The 17,307-nt window shown below is 39.1% G+C and overlaps 1 long non-coding RNA gene across 1 annotated transcript; it reads left to right on the plus strand.

The window, feature by feature from the left end:
* Nucleotides 1–8,431: 8,431 nt before the first annotated feature.
* LOC142175428 (uncharacterized) lies at nucleotides 8,432–9,841 on the plus strand. The gene is made up of 2 exons (XR_012704472.1): nucleotides 8,432–8,837; nucleotides 9,508–9,841. It is a non-coding gene; the product is annotated as an uncharacterized LOC142175428 (long non-coding RNA).
* Nucleotides 9,842–17,307: the final 7,466 nt, after the last annotated feature.

Below are 17,307 nucleotides of genomic sequence, written 5' to 3' on the forward strand. Positions count from 1 at the left end.
TAACTCCATACCCGGCCTCATAGAGGACTTGGTCATGCCCGGCCGCAGAAGGGCTCGGTAACCTCACTTCACACATCATCATACCTAGCCACACAAGGGCCCGGTCGCACTCGGCCTCATAGAGAAATCGGTCGTACCCGGCCACACAAGGGCTCGGCAATATCTTATCTTACCTTGTTCCATACCCGACCCCATAGAGAGCTTGGTCGTACCCGGCCACACAAGGGCTCGATAGCATTTCAAATTGTACCCAACTGATTAGTGGTTGCACAATAGGTGTCGTAATCGGCCGACTATAGTGCGGTTCGGTATAGTAAAATAGGTACATATATATAAGTGCAATGCAGTACCAGTTTCAAGAGATAACAAAGTTTAAACTCAAAATAAATCATACTCTCCGACCACAGGATACCAACTGGAAACAATGTGGACTTTGGAAGAAATGCTACCAATAAGAACGCACAAGAACATGATAGCATCATTGAGAGAAAATAGAACTAACCAGACCTTATAGTACATGAATCATTTTAGAAAGAAGGGGTGACTTACACTAATTCATGCCAAGAAAGAAGGATGCCCTACATAACTTTGTTGAAGATCTAATTATACTGCTATAGTGGTTAGCTTTGCCTCTAATGAACCTTCAGGATCATTCCCATCAGATGATTAGATGTTGCAGCGACAAATTCCGAGTTTCTTCAAGCTAAATCTTGATAGGACCATCTTTTGACTTAGTTTAGTCTATTTTGAAATCTCACAGGAGAGATGAGAGCGTTTTTTGTCAATTTTGGCGAGTGACGATCCTGGAAAAATGAGAGAGAATGAACCTTACTGCCTTTATATACGGGTACCAATCATAGAAATCTCTGCCGGGTCCACATGCAAAATGGGTCACCCCTCCTCGATCACAGTGCCCGGTGAGACATTTGTCACAAGTCTACTAAAATGTGTAACCACCTTCTAGCCTCAAACGCATCACCAGCTATTTGGCCACGCTAGAAGCCACACTTACCAAGCTTCATTTAGGTGTAGGGTGTAACAAGCGGAGCTGCAGATGCATTCAAGTGACCGCAAATGCGGAATCACTGGCAAATATTTATATTAGAAGGGTTGGGTCATTTTTCATTATTTGGAGTTGTAGAGCTCGGTTGGAGGCGATGTTTGGGAGATCTTTCACTATAACTAAGGAGGTAAGTGAAGTTTATTCAATTTTGATGATAGATATTAATTACCCAAAGATTATTACACCTAATTTATGTGAATTTAAGGTGAAATTTGGGGATTTTTGACTATGATTTTGGAGAGTAGAATTTGATGATTTGAAGGTCGATTAGAGAATGGAATTCGATGAAACATATATATTTGGATTCGTATCGGAATTGGCATTTGGAATTTGTAAGTTTCGTCGGCTTCCGGGATGTGGGCCTGGGGTTGACTTTTTGGGTTGACTTTGAACAATTGAATAAAGACCTTAGCTTTTTTGTTTGGAATTGTCTCATATGACTTTTATTGATGATATTAAGTTATTTTGACTAGATATGAGTCGCTCAGAGGCCAATTTCCGTGGGAAGGAATTTTTGGATTATTGAGCCCTGCGTTGAGGTAAGTAATATATCGAATCTTGAATGTGAGGGTATTTAACCCTGAGAACTATGATACTTGAGATGGGTTGGGGGTGACGCACCTGCTAGGTGACAGGCATGTGTGTGTGCACCAGGGTATTCTTGATACAGGTGGATCTTTAGACTATTATGGGACGTATTTTGCTATCATGCCTTATTATATCAGTATTGTTACCACCCCATATTTTCATACATGGAAGTACAAGTACGCCATAAGTAAATTGATATAAGATCGGAAATGAGATGTTACTTCCATATTTTCGTACGTTGAAATTTTGTCGTAAGTTAATCAACGTAAGCTTGGGAATGAGATTATTTTGAGGTTATAAGCATTATGCTATTTCAAATAAGGGATAACTAAATTCGTGAAGGTGAGAGGGTAAGCAAATCAAAGAAAATGAGTTTCGTCGAAACTTGACAATTTGGGATAAAATACGGACCGAGCTATAATACCCGATATTTATGGACTAGTGCCATACAAGGTACTACATGACCATGATAGTAAGATGTATAATGTGTGTTAAAAGTGAGTAGTATTTTAAGTAAATTAGGATAATTCTTAATTATATGGATAATTAGTTAATTATTGGGTAATGGGACATTACCTAGTTAATTAATAATTAGTGTTTGTCTTTGGATAAATACTAAGGTCTTTAGATAAGAATTAAATTAACCAACGTGGAAGCCACATACAAATGCATTAAGTGATTCATATACACATTACGTGACTCATATACATTAAGTGGCAGGAAGGTGTCCATTAAAGTGATTCACTCCCCCTCTTTAGTCTTCATAACGTGATTTGCATACCTATAATCACTTTAACACATGAAAACACATATATAATATACCAAAAGGGAAAAATACTCATTAAACCCAAAATACAATACTACTTCTTCTTTTGATAAAATACAGCACTACTTGTTCTTATTTGAAAATGGTAGGTGTGGTCTAATTAAGAGTATAAGAGCTCTATATGCGTGCCTCTTGAGTGGTGTCTGATCTGTATCAGTGCTGGAATCCTATGGCACTTGAAGCCTAATATTTGTTAAGCCTGTAATGATTATCAACTTCTAGAGATTATGGGATGTTATTATGTTAAAGCCGCCATGCAGTTAGATCACGCAAATGACCATAGATGTTATACCCACAACGGTTTCCTCTGGATGATAGAAATTTGGAGATTTCATCGTAATAAAGTAAGGTGAAAGAAGACTAGTTTTGGCATACAAGATGGAGGGGATTGTTCATGGATACAAGTAAAAAGTTAACGTTAAAGATATGTTAGGGCTATCCATTATTTCTTTTGGCATGATCCATATAACACAAACGAAATGAGAAAATACAAAATTTTCATACATGAATCTATTCATAGAAGTATTAGAGATGACTATGTTGTTGAATTCCCATATATCTTATTATTTTATTGTCTGTTCATGGGTCTCAAAAATATGTAAGTTAGTAAAGTTTCTTTCATGATATTAATCAAAGGCATAATGGTCTTATGACACTCCGAAAGATTTTATTGACGTACTTTCTCATGCATTACATTCATTTATACATGTACATTGACCCATGACCAGATGGCGTTATATACGCGTATATATGTATATTATATGTATGTGGGATATGAAAAAAAGGTTACGGCGTTATATACGCACCACCACCTGATCAGCTGGTATACGTTGATAATTTTGCCCACGGTGGCCGAGATGATATGATGGGATTCCCTCAGAGGCCTGATGATGTTATGAAACATGTACCTATGCACGACATGACATTCATACAAATATGCATGACACTATAATTATTTCATGATTTACAGATTTATCCAGACTTACAGGTTGAGTCATTTACTCTTTATTTCTTCCATGTCTGTTATGTACTTATTTATGTGCCTTACATACTTGGTACATTATTCGTACTGACGTCCCTTTTGCCTAGGGATGCTGCGTTTCATGCCCGCAGGTCCTGATAGACAGGTCGAGAGTCCTCCAAGTAGGCTATCAGCTCAGGGAAGGTGTTGGTTTGCTCCATTTGATCCGTAGTTTCTTATGTGGTCAGTATGAGTAGGACATGTACTGATTAATATGGTGGGGCCCTGTCCCGATCTTTATGACATTTATGTACTCTTAGAGGCTTGTAGATAAATATCGTGTACGTGAAATATTGTACGGCTTTGTCGGCCTATGTTTTGAGTTTATGAATAATCATGTTGGCCTATTAGGCCCGTATGTCACGTGTATATGATGATGTAATAAGAAAGATACGTTACGTTGGTATTCGGTAAAGTAAGGTACCGGTTGCCCGTCGCAGCCCATCGGTTTGGGTCGTAACAAAAGGTGGTATCAGAGCAGTTCTGTCCTAGGGAGTCTACAAGTCGTGTCTAGTAGAGTCTTGTTTATGGGTGTGTCATGCACCACACTTATAAGTAGGAGGCTACAGGGTATTTAAGACTGTCACTCTTACTTCTTACTCTAGATCGTGTGGTAGAGCTCAGTTGTAAGGACTCAATTTTCTAAACTCTATCTTATTCGTAATACTACGATGCCTACATTCAGAAAGATGGTCGGTAGGAGATATAGCTGTGGAAGTATTGAGTCAGAGGAACTCGATTTTGTATTATGCTTATGATGAGTAAATGTGAGATCTTCAGCAGACCATACGTGTACTAAAAGGTGTAAGGTTCTTGACAAGGAGTTTTAAGGCAAGAATACTTATCCACTCTTACGGTAAAAAGGAATAACTAAATCGGAAGGTAGACACAAGTTTCAGCAAGTAAAAGAAGCAAGGTGAAGAAGGGTGCGAGGTACCCAGTTAATAAAGATTATCATTATTTACCATTCAGGAAGGGAGACATAAGCATTTTGAGTTACCTTCAACAGTGACAGATATACGCACAATCGGCCACACCGATCTCAGTTATGCCCTACGGGAGCTAACAGACATAGTTTAAGAGAAGGACGGGTTATCAGGATCCGGCTAGGGTTAGAGTAACCCAAAATAGGGGATGGATTGGTAGAATTAGTTGATATTTTCGAAGGATAGTGCAAACGTGGTAATGGATCTCCTTATGAGACACCTAGATGGTGCACTCTAAAATAGTACAGCTAGATATGAGTGCTACAAAGATAGGCACTAGAAGCCTGAAAAGGATAAATATTATCTTAGTATGACTCCCGTCCCTAGTAGAGAGATAATGCTAGGCAACCCGAAGAGCCAGTGGATGGAGCAAAGGGGAGCTAAAAGCAAAAGAATATCTTGTTGAAGTTTTCAGAATAAAGTGATAGACAAAAATATTAGCAGGAAATAAGAAGAGAGCTAATGAAGCATTAAGAGTAAGATGTGATACATGGATGACAACGGTAGGTCAAAAAGATGACAGTATTACAGAGTCTATAGTCAAGTGAAGGAAAAGACGAGAGGTGACAGGCTTTGAGACAACAAAAGAGTATAGGCCATAAAGTAATATCCTTACTTCGAGAAATAAGTTCGTGACTCCAACGCAACTACCGGAAGGAAAAGTTAGACCCCAGAGTAATAGAAATAAATATGGGCTGGTGAACAAGATAAACTAAACGTGAATTAAGGACTGAGTGATTGGATAATACTCGGCATCATGAGAGTTTCAGATTTTGTTCCGGCGATAATAGAATGGACAACAGAAGAAGATTCATAAGAAATTCAGAGAATGGTCATTCAGGAAGACGCTTCCCTAACACAAGCAATGTGAGCAAAGTTAAGCTTAAGGGACTATGTGCGCCAGTTACACTAAGTTTCACTCTCGCGAGTAAGGAATTTCGTTATCCTTGGTACAGAAGGATTACCGCAAGGCGAGTAAGGGTCATCAATAATACGAAAAGACGCCAATGATGAAGAGGTAAAATATCTATAGGTAGATCGTTGTAGTGCTAAATATTAGTACTCCCATAAAGGGGAGAATATGGAGTGATGTGGCATAAAGTCAAAATTAAGTGGTTTTAGTAACTACGGAATGGTAAAGGGAGAATGCGATAAAAATGAGAAAGGGATGAGATTGCACTCATTCAAATCCTACAGACATGCAACGATTACAAGACATTATGCAAACACGACGTCAAGGAGAGGAAGTAAGGATTCCTGTCTGAGATGTTATTAATATATAAGGAGCCAGTGCGAGACGTAAGTTAAGACAAAAGAAATAACCCAAAAAAGATTACGCAGAATATTGATATGAGAATGGGCTAATGAATAGTTAGCAGTTGATTCAGAAAGAGCCTAGTTATGGCTAGACAAGAGGATACAGACAAATTAATAGATCGTGCAAGATAAACATAGTAAAACCCAATATGGTGAATTCAGTCTCGCAGATATGACATCGTGATCCTTGAGAAATATTCAGATAGGAGTTGGGGTAGTTAAAGGTACCATATGAGTGTTACTGAAATAAAAGAGAAGCCACTGGGAAGACAGTCAAAATATCAGTTCAGAAGCAACCCTACAAGCACAAGGACATGGAGGTAAGCAACTACGGATAATTATAGGCAAGGAAGGACATCAAAAGGTCCGTAATAAGCTCACAGCTTTACAAGAGTCAAGGGTTCTCCCTAAGTAGTACAATGAAAGACTAGCTGAGGAAATAAGGAAGAAGGCTTCAACCTAAGCTGGGTGACCTAAGGAGGAATTGGTCTTATAACAACAGTCTTACAACAACATTGTATGCACTCCATAAGAAAATGGCACCTACTGTGGCTAATGAGCGGGGAGTAAAATCAGAAGTGATATTCAAGATCATATGAGTTGTATGGAATTCCAATATGCATGGGCACCAAGATAAGCTAAGTATGCACGTAAAAAGGGGGCAGAAAGACCAGAAAAAGTAATTGCTTACGTTTGAAGAAAGCTGAGATGGAACAAAAAGAATCATTCGATCAATGATCCAGAGTTAGCTACGTTATGAGCGCACTTAAGATTTCGGAGTATTATCCATGCAGCATATATGTTGACAATCATACATTCATAGAAGACTCTGGTATAAGTTAAAGAAATAATTGAGCCCATGTCATAGATCGAATTGTTAAAGGATTATATCATGGATAAGTCCTCAGGATTAAGCCCATAAAAACAAGAAGAGCTGAGGGTTTCTCTAAGTTATACAAAGCTCAGTATAGCCTAAATAAACTCAAAGGAGTCTAAGACTAGTAGCATTTAGCAAAAAATGAATGTTGCCCTGGTAATGAAATAAAGGTGTGATTGCGATAGATAAAGGATGATGTTTGGCCTTAGATTGAGTACTGAATCGAAGAGGATTTCATGAATGTTATGGGATTAAAATACTCATGTAAGATAAATCATATTGGGATGCTATAGAATACGATTATGGAATCATGGTATCGCCCCTCGGTGGATCGGTCTAATCATTTCAGAGGTTATCCGATGAGACGTCAGCCCTAGTGATTACGCAAGAAGTTTCAAGTTATCAGTGATAGATTATAGATCAATATTGAGATGAATCAATAATGGATGGATAAAAGTTACAAAATATGAGATGAGATTAGGCCATTAGTCTTAAGGATAAGCAACGAGAGTAACCTGGAGGTAGTTGCAGACCTCAGTAACGATAAATCGAAGTAAGAGTTATGGTATAGTATGACTTACGTAAATGCAGTAAAGTCATACGAATGGATAACTAGGTCTATAAAATAGGATATAGCAATATTCGCAAGTTCTTCAAAGTACCAAGCGAAGAACTTCAGTATACCTATAGATGCCCAGAGAGACATCTAATTAAGCTCTGTATATATTTAAAAAGTAAGGCCTAGAGATTGGCTAAAAGCTGGAGGAAAGAGAAGAGAAGAGTCGCATAGGCGCACATACAAAGTTAGAGTCATAAAGGTTGCATGATAGAAGGTAGTAACAGTTGCGAGATTGGAAGAATTCCGACCACAAGTCATGGTGTGAGAAAGAGGCTTAAAGGGGGGAATGCCCTAGACTTTGGGATTCATTCACAGAACAGTCGCCTAGATGGCAAGAGGAGTACTAAACTATTCACAAGAGCTATGGGTTATGAGAATGATAAGTGCATCCGTCAATATTCGAGGACGAATGTTCCAAAGGGGAAAATAATTTTTCACCCCATGTTTTCATACGTGGAAGTACAAGTATGCCATAAGTAAATTGATATAAGATCTGAAATGAGATGTTATGTCCCGCATTTTCGTACGTTAAAATTTTATCGTAAGTTAATCAACGTAAGTTCGGGAATGAGATTATTTTGAGGTTATAAGCATTATGTTATTTCAAACAAGGGATAAGTAAATTCGAGAAGGTGAGAGGGTAAGAAAATCGAAGAAAATGAGTTTCGTCGAAGCTTGGCAATTTGGGATAAAATACGGACCAAGCTATAATACCCGGTATTTATGGACTAGTATCATACAAGGTACTACATGACCATGCTAGTAAGATGTATAATGTGTGTTAAAAGTGAGTAGTATTTTAAGTAAATTAGAATAATTCTTAATTATGTGGGTAATTGGTTAATTATTGGGTAATGAGATATTATCTAATTAATTAATAATTAGTGTTTGTTTTTGGATAAAGACTAAGGTCTTTGGATAAGAATTAAATTAACCAACGTGGCAGCCACATACAAATGCATTAAGTGATTCATATACACATTACGTGACTCATATACATTAAGTGGCAGGAAGGTGTCCATTAAAGTGATTCACTCCCCCTCTTTAGCCTTCATAACGTGATTTGCGTACCTATAATCACTTTAACACATGAAAACACATATATAATAAACCAAAAGGGGAAAATACTCATTAAACCCAAAATACAATACTACTTCTTCTTTTGATAAAATAAAGCACTGCTTGTTCTTATTTGACAATGGTAGGTGTGGTCTAATTAAGAGTATAAGAGCTCTATATGCGTGCCTCTTGAGTGGTGTCTGATCTGTATCAGTGCTGGAATCCTGTGGCACTTGAAGCCTAATATTTGTTAAGCCTGTAAAGATTATCAACTTCTAGAGATTATGGGATGTTATTGTGTTAAAGCCGTCATGCAGATAGACCACGCAAATGGCCATAGATATTATACCCACAACGGTTTCCTCCGGATGATAGAAATTTGGAAATTTCACCTTAATAAAGTAAGGTGGAAGAAGACTAGTTTTGGCATACAAGATGGAAGGGATTGTTCATGGATACAAGTAGAAAGTTGACGTTAAAGGTATGTTAAGGCTATCCTTTATTTCTTTTGTCATGATTCATACGACACAAACGAAATGAGAAAATGCAAAATTTTCATACATGAATCCATTCATAGAAGTATTAGAGATGTATATGTTCTTGAATTCCCATATGTCTTATTATTCTATCGTCTATTCATGGGTCTCAAAAATACGTAAATTGGTAAAGGTTCTTTCATGATATTAATCAAAGGCATAATGGTCTTATGACACTCCGAAAGATTTTATTGACGTACTTTCTCATGCATTACATTTATTTATACATGTACATTGACCCATGACCATATGGCATTATATATGCGTATATATGTATATTATATGTATATGGAATATGGAAAAAAGGTTACGGCGTTATATATGCACCACTACCTGATCAGCTGGTATACGTTGATGATTTTGCCCATAGTGGCCGAGATGATATGATGGGATGCCCTTAGAGGCCTGATGATGTTATGAAACATGTACCTATGCACGACATGACATTCATACGCATATGCATGACACTATAATTATTTCATGATTTATAGAGTTATCCAGACTTACAGGTTGAGTCATTTACTCTATATTTCTTCCATATCTGTTATGTACTTATTTATCTGTCGTACATACTCGGTACATTATTTGTACTGACGTCCCTTTTTTCTGGCGAAGCTGCATTTCATGGCCGCAGGTCCTGATAGACAGGTCGAGAGTCCTCCAAGTAGGCTATCAGCTCAGCGAAAGGTGTTGGTGCGCTCCATTTGCTCCGAAGTTTCTTACGTGGTCAGTATGATTAAGACATGTACTGATTAGTATGGTGGGGCCATGTTCTGATCTTTATGATATTTATGTACTCTTAGAGGCTTGTAGACAAATATCGTGTACGTGAAAGATTGTACGGCCTTGTCGGCCTATGTTTTGAATTTATGAATGATCATGTTGGCCTATTAGGCCTGTATGTCATGTGTATATGATGATGTAATAAGAAAGATACGTTACGTTGGTACTCGATTGAGTAAGTTACCGGGTGTCCATCGCGGCCCATCGATTTGGGTCATGACACGTACTTCTATACCAGTATGATTATTTGAATTCAAATTAAAGTTAAAAATCATGTCTAGGCTATGTGCTTATATGGTTGAGGCATGATAGGGCTATTCTTACTATTTATAAGATAATTTCCTTTATTGTACACATTGTACGGCCCCGTAAGATTTCGCAAAGGAAAAATAATATTTCGTGGTGCCGAACTGGGCTTGGGTTGAGCAATGCACTCGTAAGTAAAGGAAAACTTTGGGCAGAAAAAATACACTTTTGCATCCCACTATGCGGCCGCAGAATCACTCTGCAGACCGCATAATGGTCGCTGAGTGAGACAGTCTTTTGGACCATTTTTCATGTCATTTTCGCGGCCCATTATGCGACCGCAAAACCATTTCGCGGGCTGCACTCTGATCGCATATCCATCTTTGAGATTTTTCGGAGGAAGGTTCTGCGACACATTATGCGACCGCAGAACAAATCTGCGGGACGCATAATGACCGCAAACCGAGTCAGATTTACCCAGTTCTGGAGGGCAATTATGTGGCCTATTCTGCGGACCACATAAGCATTATGTGGTCGCATATGCGACCGCATACCCTATTCCGGAGCTTCATTTTTGGGGTTTTTAAATCCGACCCTATTTCATTAAAACATATGCCATAGTCCATTTTTAGCATATTTTTGATATTTTTAGAGTGAGAACGAGTTCTTAGAGTAGGAAAGTAACCTTCAACCTATTATCCATTAATTCATGCTCAATCATTGAGGATTAACTGTCATGCCCCAAAACCGAGGAGAGCGACCGGCGCTCAACCAAGTGAACCCGATCGAGCAAGCCTATTAGATTTCCTTCTACCAAACTCATCCACGAATGAAGATAATATATATTTTCATTAATTAGACAAAAAGGTGTTCATGTTCACAATACCAATTCATTACCAATAGCTCCATCGTTTTTAGTCGTCTTAACTAGAACAAGTAATACAACCATAATATAATGTAGTTTGTCTTTCCCAGCATCAATACACAACCCACACTATGTCTACGGAGCCTCTATAGATAAAGAATAGTACAATGATAATGCCGGTAACAAGGCCCCGGCTATACCTCAAACCGAATATATAAAGTACAAAAGATACATGACCCCGGAATGAAGTGGGGCTCACCGAGTCAACTAGGAAGAAGGTGTACTGCTATCACTGATCAATATCTCCTGCTGTGGAACTACCTACAACCATTTAAAGATGCAGCGCCCCCGGTAAAAGGGACGTTAGAACCGTCGAATAGCACTAGTATGTATAACTAAACAGTCCCTCAATAGAATGACAAATAATACAAACAAGATTATCATAATATCAATGAAAGCCTTAATTTAGGATCAAGACAGTGTTCAAATTAATTCTCATATCTCACATTGGGAGATTTTTAGTATCGATATACCATTGTCCACAATACCATTATTCACAAAACCAGTACCACCGTACTCTTAGCATGGAGTCCGATCACGACCCGATCGGCTAGGCCATCTCATTAGAGACATCAACTACAATTTCTCTCAATATAAATACCACCGTCTTTAACACGGAGTCCGATCACGACCCGATCGGCTAGGCTATCCATTAGGGACATCGACCACAATCACAATTTCAAATTATAAATTTCCAGCACAATCACCACCATGTGTGCGGCATGGTGTCCGATCACGACCCGACCGGCTAGGCTGTCTTATTTGAGACATCAACCTTTTTATATCAATCATCACATTTCGAATTACTTTCACATCTTTTCATCTCATTGGCACTAATGGCCATAATTATAAGATCATTCTTGGCACGTTGGCCATATTCATTATTTCATGCTCATCTTATCAATTTCAATTATCATCATCATCATCAACAACAAATACAATTCAAATCAAGGTGTGTAGTACACATGTGAGCAATTTAGAGTCTAAAGCACATAGAGATATTTCACAAAATTTAGCATAATAGCCTTCATTTGAACTTGACTTAAAGTCGAAACATTATTAATGCACAACCCATATTTTAACACATCCTCAATTGGTATCATAACATGAATAAAGCATTTGGGAAGCTTGTTGAACATATATCTTTCAACTCAATCTTACTCAGAATAGCCAGTTTCATAATGAATCACTCGGGACTTACATAATTTACATGAATATCGTGGGATTCAATTTTAAGAGAAGGGTTTAGCCTACATACCTCACTTGAGCTTCCTTAAACTCTAAAACGTTCCGAAATTTTTAGCAACTTCAATCTATTGTAGAAATATAACAAATTGAATCAAAATTTGAAAGATGATCATGGTTCTAGCTCACTTGAGCATTTTATCAAACACTAGATGTGCATAAGGTTTCAATGTCCTTTTTATGAAGGATTCCATCATCCCACAACCCAAGCTTTACCATTTTTAGCTCAACAATCTTCCTACACCCTTTGATAACATATGCATGTAAAATAAACAACTCTCATGCCCAAAAATTACCTTGCTAGTTACCCATTTTCAGAAGATTTCGAAATTAGGGTTTAGGGTGTAGAATCTTACCTCTAGGATGAAGACCTAGTGAGCTTCCCTTCTAAATCTTCCAAAACTTGAGCAAGAATTGAAGACAATTATTAAAGAACACCTTCTCACTCATAGGGCACTTTCTCTCACTCTAAAATATCAGATTATGGCTAAACAATGGCCCAAAGAGTGTATTTAATGAAATAGGGTCGGATTTTAAAACCCAAAAATGGAGCTCCGGAACAGTTCTGCGGTCGCATATGCGACCGCATAATGGATATGCGGACTGCATATCAGTCGCATAATTGTTGATAAAATGATCAAAAAAGTTGTCTGTGTATGCGGTCACTATGCGGTCCGCATAACTGTTATGTGGTAGCATAATGCACAGCATAACATTTATGCGGTCGCATAGTCGACCGCATAATTGCTTCCAACTAACCCAATTAACTGTCTCACTCTGCGGCCATTATGCGGTCCGCAGAGTGATTCTCAAACATTATTTTACCAGGCTACAATCCTCAAACACATAAGCCTAGTCCGGCACCATAAAATATTATTTTCTTTGCAAACTTTACCAGGCTTTACACTTAAGTTCTTCAAAAAATTTTGGGGTGTTACATTCTCCCCCGCTTAGGATCATTCATCCTCGAATGAGAGTTCAAAACCTGTTATTAATATCTTATGCAACTCAGTTTGTTTCATACCACATTCGAGCAGCCCCAAATTTGACTAACTCCCAAAATTTCCAAAAATTTTGCTAGAGTTTCCTTTGTAACTAGGCCTATCTACCTGTCAGAGAGCCCCAGAAACACATCCTAACAACATATACATATGCCAACGACGTAACATAATACAAAACAACACTAACTGTGGCCTCACAAGCAAATATATTACCAGCACAGAACACCCTTAACATCAAATGTACAAATCATACGTAATTTATAGAAAGCAACTCTTAGAATATTTCATAGATCACAACTTTATAAATACATGATCATTCAAACAAATAAGGATACTTTTTCTTCATTTCTTCCTCGGCCTCCCAAGTAGCCTCTTCAACCTGTTGGTTTCGCCACAACACTTTTACTGAGGTAATTTCTTTATTTCTCAATTTTCGGACTTGCCGATCAATAATAGAAATCGAAATCTCTTCGTAAGTCAATCTCTCATTTACATCAATAGTCTCGACCAGAACAATGAGTGTCGGATCTCCAACCACTTTCTTCAACATAGACACATGAAACACCGAGTGTACTAATGACATCTCAGGTAGTAGCTCAAGCTTGTACGCCACCTTACCGATCTTCTGAATGATTTTGTACGGTCCGACATACCTCGGACTCAATTTCCCTTTCTTACCAAATCGCATTACACCCTTCATGGGGGAAACTTTCAAGAATACCCAGCCATCTTCTTTGAACTCCAAATCCCTACGACGAACATCCGAATAGGATTTCTGATGACTCTGAGCAGTCATCAACCGCTCCTTAATGATTTTAACTTTTTCCATAGCCTGATGCACGAGGTCTGGCCCTATCAACTCTGCTTCCCCAATTTTGAACCACCCAATGGGAGATCTACATCTCCTACCATATAAAGCCTCGAACGGTGCCATCTGAATGCTAGCATGATAGCTATTATTGTATGCAAATTCTATAAGTGGTAAATGATCATCCCAGCTACCTTTGAAGTCTAGCACACAAGCACGCAACATATCCTCAAGTGTTTGAATAGTCCGCTCTGCCTGCCCGTCCGTCTGCAGGTGAAAGGCCGTACTAAGATTCACCTGAGTACCCAAACCTTGCTGAAATTTCTTCCAAAAATTAGCAGTGAATTGTGCTCCCCGATCAGAAATGATGGAAACTGGGATGCCATGCAACCTGACTATTTCTTTGATATACAACTGAGCATACTGCTCTGCTGTGTCCGTAGACTTAACCGGCAAAAAGTGTGCCGACTTCGTGAGTCGATCCACAATCACCCAAATTGAGTCAAACTTGCGCGGAGTGCGCGGTAATCCTACCACAAAGTCCATATTAATCATTTCCCATTTTCACATTGGAATTTCTATGTCCTGTGCCAACCCACCGGACCTTTGGTGTTCGGCTTTCACTTGATGACAATTTGGACATCTTGCCACAAAATCCGCCACATTCCTCTTCATATTATTCCACCAATAGACTTCCTTAAGACCCTTATACATTTTCGTAGAACCTGGGTGCACGAAATACCTAGAAGTGTGAGCTTCAGTCATAATTCTTTCCCGGAGACCATCCACATTTGGAACACAGAGTCGCCCTTGGTACCTTAGTGTACCATCATCCATGCCAAGAGAAAAGGCCATGGTCTTATGTTTATGAATTCCCTCTTTCAACTGCACCAATAATGGATCGTTGTATTGCTTCTCTTTGACTTCCACAACAAGCGATGATTCAGCCCTATTTTACATCATTACCCCTCCTTCACTAGAGTCCGTAAGACGAACTCCCAAACTAGACAATCGGTGAACTTCTTTGGCCAATGGCCTTTGATATGCCTCCAAGTGTGCTAAGCTACCCATAGAGTTTTGGCTAAGAACATCCTCCACAACATTAGCCTTCCTCAGATGGTATAAAATATCAATGTCATAATCCTTGAGTAATTCAAGCCATCTTCTCTGCCTCAGATTCAATTCCTTCTGTTTGAAAATATATTGAAGGCTCTTATGCTCCATGAATATATCAACATGGACCCCATATAAATAATGACGTCAAATTTTCAATGCAAATACCACTGCTACAAGTTCTATATCATGTGTCGGATAGTTCTTTTCATGATTCTTGAGTTGCCTAGAAGCATAAGCTATCACCTTCCCATGTTGCATTAATACACAACCAAGCCTGATTCTTGAAGTATCACAATATACCACAAATCCTGTGATTCTTGAAGTATCACAATATACCACAAATCCATCTATACCCTCTGGTAGAGTCAACACCGGTGTCGTAGTCAATCTTGCTTTCAATTCCTGGAAACTATTTTCACAAGCATTTGACCATTGGAACTTAATTTCCTTCTACGTCAATTTAGTCAATGGAGAGGTAAGAGTAGAAAACCCCTCCACAAACTTTCTGTAATATCCAGCCAAGCCTAAGAAACTGCGAATTTCTGTTGGAGTTGTAGGCCTCGACCAATTCTTCACAGCTGAAATTTTCTGAGGATCAACCTTAATTCCTTCACTAGAAACTACATGACCCAAGAATATGACTGATTCAAGCCAAAATTCACACTTTGAAAACATTGCATATAACTGGTGCTGATGCAGGGTTTGCAGAACTACCCTGAGATGATCAGCATGGTCTTCTCGACTTCGTGAATATACAAGAATATCGTCAATAAACACTATCACAAAAGAGTCAAGGAATGGCTTAAAAACTCGATTCATAAGATCCATGAAGGCTGCTGGGGCGTTTGATAGCCCAAACGACATTACTAGAAACTCAAAATGCCCATACCGGGTTCTAAAAGCTGTTTTCAGAATATCTTGCTCCCTGATCTTCAATTGGTGATACCCGGATCTTAAATCAATTTTGGAGAAGTACTTGTCACCTTGCAATTGATCAAACAAGTCATATATCCTTGGCAGTGGGTACTTATTCTTGATTGTGACCTTATTAAGTTGTCGATAGTCAATACACATACGTAGTGACCCATCTTTCTTTCTTACAAAGAGAATAGGTGCGCCCCAAGGCTACACACTAGGTCGGATGAAACCCTTTTCTAACAAATCTTTCAATTGTTCCTTTAGCTCCTTCAATTCTGTCGGTGCCATTCTGTAGGGTGGAATAGATATAAGATGTGTGTCTGGCATCACATCAATCCCAAAATTAATCTCCCTGTCTGGTGGGATCCCAGGGAGTTCATCCGGAAAGACTTCCGGAAATTCATTCACAACAGGCACAGCCTCAAGTGTAGGTGCCTCAGCATCGGTGTTCGTAACTCGGACCAAATGGTAGATACACACCTTGTTGATCATTTTTGTGGCCTTAAGGTAAGAAATAAACCTACCCTTAGGCACTACATCATCACCCTTCCACTCAATAATTGGCTCATTTGGAAATTTGAACCTAATAATCCTGGTTCGGCAATCAAGCTTGGCAAAACAAGAATAAAGCCAATCCATCCCCATTATAACATCAAAATAGACCATTCTCAATTCAATAAGATCGGCCACGGTGTCTCGACCATGCAATGTGACAACACAATCCCTATAAACCCGCGCGGCCAAAATAGACTCACCAACAGGAGCAGATACAAAGAACGGCTCATGAAGCTTTTCTGGTTCTATCCCAAATTCCATAGAAACATAAGGCGTGACATATGACAAAGTGGAACCAGGATCAATAAGAGCATATACATCATGATATTGGACGGTTAATATACCTGTGACAAAATCTGGAGAAGCCTCTGAATTTTGGCGACCCCTCATAGCATAGAAACTGCCAGATCCTCCCGAACTTTGTGCTCCAACCTTAGCTGCACCACGCCCTGCGGATGTTGGAGTGCCTCGAGCTGGAGGAGGTGCTGTGGATGTAGTAGCTGCAGAACTAGCTGGCTATGTTGGACCTTTGCCCGCACCCTGGCGGGACGAACGACAATCTCTCTGAATGTGACCCCTCAATCTGCATCCGTAGCATATGGGTAAGTCCATGTAGCATATTCCTAGGTGCATATTTCCACAACGAGGGCATGGGGGCCTCCTCTGCTGCTGGAATCTACCACAGTGACGACCATGCAGATATGAGCCCATGTTGCCCTGATTGGGCCTGAAACGGCTCCAATGTTGCTGCTGACTGGGCCCTGATGGCGGTGCACTAGCTGAGGAATGAGCAAAGGACTGTGATAGCCCTGACTACC

Source organism: Nicotiana tabacum, chromosome 21, assembly GCF_000715075.1.
Source record: "Nicotiana tabacum cultivar K326 chromosome 21, ASM71507v2, whole genome shotgun sequence".
In the NCBI taxonomy this organism is placed as follows: domain Eukaryota; kingdom Viridiplantae; phylum Streptophyta; class Magnoliopsida; order Solanales; family Solanaceae; genus Nicotiana; species Nicotiana tabacum.